This window comes from Macaca nemestrina, chromosome 1 (genome assembly GCF_043159975.1).
Source record: "Macaca nemestrina isolate mMacNem1 chromosome 1, mMacNem.hap1, whole genome shotgun sequence".
Lineage (NCBI taxonomy): Eukaryota > Metazoa > Chordata > Mammalia > Primates > Cercopithecidae > Macaca > Macaca nemestrina.
This window is the reverse complement of record NC_092125.1, coordinates 71,727,901-71,733,900: the sequence shown is the minus strand read 5'-3', so window position 1 is coordinate 71,733,900 and position 6,000 is coordinate 71,727,901.

The window sequence follows — 6,000 nt, the reverse complement described above, 5'->3', positions numbered from 1 at the left end:
CTCCAGCTTTGATTCCTCCTTAAACAGGCACCTCTCTTGTCACCATGGGCTTTGTAGAGAAGAAAGAAAAGGCTAAGGGAAGACCTGAGGGTTTCAGGGAAATGGGTTCAGGGAAGGAGTTCAAGTGCATCTATCTCCGGTTCCCCCTATAGGCCTGATTAGAAAAACAAATTACCTTCCCAGAATGGAATTACCAAAATGACAATACCTCATGTCTGTCTGTTCATTTAAAAAGTGATTTTGATGAAGGCAAAAGGGTAGAGAGGGGCCTCCTCCAAGCTCTGTGGTGTGTGGACTGTTTTGAACTTTCTGTCTATTAAGAGGGAGCTTCTGGGATGCAGCCTGGGCATCTGTATTAGTCCATTTTCAGACTGCTACAAAGAAATACCTGAGACTGGGTAATTTATAAAGAAGACTTTTAATTGACTCACAGTTCCACATAGCTGGGGAGGCCTCAGGAAACTTAACACTCATGATGGAAAGCAAAGGGGAAGCAAAAACCTTCTTCACATGGCGGCAGGAGAGGGAAGCACAAGCAGGAGAAATGCCAGATGCTTATAAAATCATCAGATCTAATGAGAACTCACTATCATGAGAACAGCAAGAGAGAAACCACCCCCATGATCCAATCATCTCCCTCCCTCTACACGTGGGGATTACAGGTCCCTCCCTGGACATGGGATTACAATTCGAGATGAAATTTGGTTGGGTTCACAGAGTCAAACCATGTCAGCATTCTTCATCCTATAGCTGGGATCCTGAGCACCTGAGCCAGGTCAGGGCTTCCCCGACCTCTCTGTGAAGAGGAGACAATGAAGGGAGAGGAGGCAGGTTATTCTGATCCATTTCATAAGTCACAGCCATGTTCTTCACCATGCCCTTCGAATCCACACTTCAATCCAAAAACTCCACAATTGGTACAAGCGACAGATTTGAGGGCAAAAAAAGTAATAATGCAAAACCGCCAGCTAGAACAGATTTTCCCGTGATTGAAGATGGCAATAATAAGACAAAAGACAGATTTTTGCCTTCAAGAAACTCTCTCTCCATTGCAGCCAAAGCAACACAAAATTCAAGGCAAACATTCCATTATTTTGCCCCCACTGTTTGGAAATATGGAAAAAGAAAATCTTGCCATGAATGTTTTTTTTTCCCCCTCGTTCTACCAGAAGTGACACTCTCTTTTTTTTTTTTTTTTTTTTTTTTTTTCTCCAGTGTTAGCAAATGACTGGATATGATTCTTCTGGTGCTTGGAACAGAGGACAGACCCAACAAAGAAAAGAGCCTGGATGGGAGACAGCCTGCAGGAAAATGTGAAGCTGCTAAGAAAACAGAGACCCCCTCAACAGGCTGTCTTCACAACATTAGTCTTTTTGAATATTATGAAAATATTATCTGCCTTGTTGATCACCAGCTCCCCAAGTAGAATAGAGCTGTTTATACCAAATGCAACCAGCAATTGTAAACGTCCAAAAACAAGAATACACAACCCTCATCTTCTAGCTACATACCCACTGATAAATACCACACAGGGAAAATGAAACACTATACATTTTGATTCCGTGAAATTTGGGAAATTACAATAATCTAAGACATCACTAGATTCTAAATGTGAGACATAGTCTTACATTTTTACATTTTATGCCAGACATCTGTTTTGGCATGATCTCAGCTCACCTCAACCTCTGCCTCCCAGGTTCGAGCGATTATTCTGCCTCAGTCTCCAGAGTAACTGGGATTACAGGCAGGCACCACCACACCTGGCTAATTTTTGTATTTTTAGTAGAGACGGGGTTTCACATGTTGGCCAGACAGGCCTCAAACTCCTGACCTCAAGTGATCTGCCTGCCTTGGCCTGCCAAAGTGCTGAGATTACAGGTGTGAGCCACCACACCTGGCCTAAAATAATGTATTTTATACATTAAAATGTTGAGTCCCCAGATTCGTAGTTTTCCAGGAGAGTTTCTGATTTTGCCCTCATATTTTATCTACCTAAAAGCAGATTGGGGGATGTTGAAGATCATTCAGTCCAGTGGACCCATTGTATAGACAGGAAAACTGAGGCCCCAAAGAGAGAAAGTAACTTTTCCCAGGTCACATAGATAAGCAGAACTGGGATTGGAACTAAGATATAACTCTAGATTGTTTAACACCCTGGATAGATGAGTTAAAAACAGGTTCAATTTTTGGATGGGCTGAGCAACTTCACACAGAAAGAAATTCTGTTTGTACATGCAAGGTGGCGTACTCTTTTAACTAGCTGGTAATTTCCTACTTATGCGCTGTTGGAGGGTGTGACTTCCTCAACACCTTCTCTTTCCGTTTCTAGAAAATACAAAAGAGGAGTCATGGCAATATCTGCAGCTCTGAAGGACAAAGATATGCTTCCTCGCATGGTTATTCTCCTGGGCTGGTCAGACTGTGTTTCTAAAAGTTGTGGGACTTTTTCCTTTTATGTATTTACATTTCTTGCAATGGCAAAACTCACAATTACTTTTGCGCCAACCTAATATCTCAAGACAAGTCATCACTCTGTTTTGGTTTTTGTTTCTTTTTTTCAAACAACCCTGAGATTGAAAGGAGACTTCTCTAGGAGCCACTCACTCTGAGTCAGGCAAGTGCCTCTTTAAACACTCTACCCTGGGTGCCACATTTGCCTGACCTTAGTCCTGCTCTGCCCTTCACTTTTTACATTGCTTATTTACTACATTGTTCTATGAGTATCTTTCCTAACAACAACAAAATAAGTGGGTCCTTCAGTCAGAGCAGCTCTGGGCTTCTTGGTATTGCGCAAGGCCAGGTGACACAGACCCATGGACTCCCAAAGCCTTTAGAAGTCAGAGCTGCCTCTGTCACTGAGAGGTGGACCTAAATTGCCACTGAGGGTCTGAGTGACTTAGTCATGAAGCCCCTCTGATCTTCGGTTTCCCCTTCCTTTCCCAAGGAATATCTGACATGGATCGTCCTGCTGAACCTAAGCATGGAGATTCATTCCTCTCTTGTCAAATCTCCTCTTCCCTGGTTTCTAGGATGTTCTTCCCAGGTCCTCTTGCCTGACTACACTGTTTCCTTCTTCACATTACCGTCTCTGGATACCCTGAAAGAGTCTCGCTCTGGGATGTAGCCCACAGCCCCACTTCACTCACTCCTAGACTGACAGACGTGGTCCAAACACATGACCCTTCTCTCGCCTCGCCCCTGCACACCAACCTGCATTTCTCCATGGCTGTGCAAGGATATCCCCTAAACATGCCAATATCAGCTTAACATTTTCTTAACTAGAATAAAGTATAGGTGGATATGTATCTGTTTTCTAAATATACGAATGGGAAAGAAGCCTTTATACCTAAAAGCAATGAAAGAAACCACAAATGAACAACAGATTTAATTATAAAAATTTGAACATCCATATTTTAAAGAAAAAAATAACCAACATCTATTCTCTTGTTCAGGTATGTATGCCATCCTCCTTGGCGCACAGTCTAGCCTCAGAATCAGTCACTTGGTTTTGAACTGTCTATCCTGACAGTGGCTTTGGTTATCCTTCGAAAAATGTCTCTGTCCAGCTGCAGTCACAGTGGCTCCATCCACGTGGCCACCCTGGCTGACAGGGGCAGGGTACAAACAGACTCTGAATACTTAAAGCAATTAATAATTCTCTGTTGTTTTACTCAATATGTATCTCAGTATTTGACTTCACAAGAGCAAAAATCGTATTTCTGCTCTTGGCATAGTGCTGTATTTGAGAAATAAATAATGAACAGAGCCAAGAAAATGAAAGTTATAAAGCCAAATGAGAGGAAAATAATGTAAGTATTAGAATTCTTCAAAAGTAAAGTCTTATGACCAGCTGTCAGTTATCAATGCTAAGAAACAGCCAAAATAATTGAAAAGATCAGACCAGGAGTGGTGGGCTCAAACCAGGAGCCCACTTACTGCGCAGCAAGATTCTCTCACCCAAGGAGGCCCTTCCTGACAAAGTGGACACATGTTGATAGTGAAAAGCTGACCCTTCATTCCATCAAAGTCAAATCCATGTAAAACCAGTGCTTTGGATGGCTGGTCTTACTGTCTTCTATTGTGTTACCTTGTCTTCTTCAACTGGACCTCATTTACTTGGCTGGTGGAGAAAAAACCCTTTATAATGGAGGGAGAACAACCACTTTTTACTGGACTTCTGGAAGAAAGGAGTTGAAGGAGACAGGGAACCAGCTGGCAGCAAAGTCCCTCACGTTGACTCCTATCAGCTCATGCCATAGCCCCAAGATATCGCTCCAGAGCATGACCAAAGAGGGGCAGAAAATCCTTTATCCCTAAGCCCTTCATCCCATCTTCATAGCCTGTCTTAATGGGCAAGTCTTTTTGGTTTACTTTGTGATACTGCCTTCCTCCTCTAATCAAGTGATCCTTTGCCACTTCCTATCATTTTCATAACTCAGGCAATCTTAAGCTACCTGCCATTTATAACTAATCTACATTCTACAATTATTTTTCCACCTCTTTTTCTCTCTTCACTTCTACTCTTCTTACTGGTATTTTAAAACTAAATAAAACAAAACACAGCAACAGTGAAAAAGAAATCCTCAATATAACAAAATTCTTGGGGAACTGGGCATTCTGCCAGGTTTAGTGATTCTTCAGGGATCACTAAAATGTGGGAGCCCCACTAGGCTAAGGCTCACATAGTTTCAGACATCGTTAAGTTAAAACCTATGAAATTATCATTTTGGTACATCAAAAGTAGCTGAATTTTGAGAATGCCACACAGTTCAATGTCAAATTATAAGCATTCTGTTCAACACTGGCTTCACTATGATTCCCCTGGTAAAGGCATCCTGCAAAAAGTTAGCAGAGCTGCTGCCATGATGTCCTAAGCAAGGCATGAATTGCTGGGCTGGTCCGGCAAAACCACTGGCTTCCAAAAGCAGCTGAGGAGGAATTGATGGTTTGTGTCCCAGCCATCCGTGGTAAGGAAGGGGACACCTGTGTGCCTGTCTGCTTCTTTCTCCTGCCCGCCCTTTGCAACGGAAACGTGGTTGGAATGTCCTCTCACCACAACAATGAGAAGAAATGGACAAGAGGCTGTTTCATCACCTTTTCCTCTGCCCTGATGCTCTGGTAGGGACTGGAGAGCAAGTATCCACTGTGTTTGGGAGGCTACAAGAGGAAATCACTGTCATTAACCCAACATGGGTCATTCACTCTGAGGTATAATGGTTGGAGGTGGAAATTTCTGCTGAAAGGAAAAGAAGTTATTTGACCCATGAGCCTGTGTCTGGGTCTGTGAGGCCACATGTATACATTGGTGTCATTGTGAATAATACAGATAATGGTGGCGTTTACCTTAAATGTCAACACAAACAAGCGGAAGAGTCTGGAACCGGTGTTTGTGGGTGTCATTGCAGTCCCAGAGTGGTGTCCAGTTTTATTTTAATAAACAGGAAATTTGTCTTTTTACAGCTTAAGATGGGAAATAAAGAAGTATTGTTCTGGAACGGCACTCTTCCTCCTCCTATTTGATGTTTCTGATGTATCCCTCCACCCACCTCTCTCCCAACCTCCAGTGCATAAACAGATTGCTCTTCTATATTTTACATTCCCTAGAGGTAAAACACCCATTTTTCTTGTCTATCCCCAGGAAATACAATATTGGTTAATGTAAGTAATATGTATGGCAAACTGTCTTCTCAAGTCATGAAGGTCCTAGAAGTTTCTCTAATTCCTCACAAAAATTTACATTTTGTAATGTTATCTTCTCCCCCTCATTGCTGCTCCACACACACACACATACACACACACACACACATACACACACACACACCTACCTTTTGTCACAAGAATAAGGCAAAACACATGCCCACAAAATATATATGTGAATTCCATCTTACTGCCCATCTTTCAGCCCATTGCCTGATAACCCTCAGGCTCTGGGGAGCAGGGCCAATTCCTATTCTTCAGCTCACAGTTATTCTCTGATTCTGTATGACCAACAGAATCTTA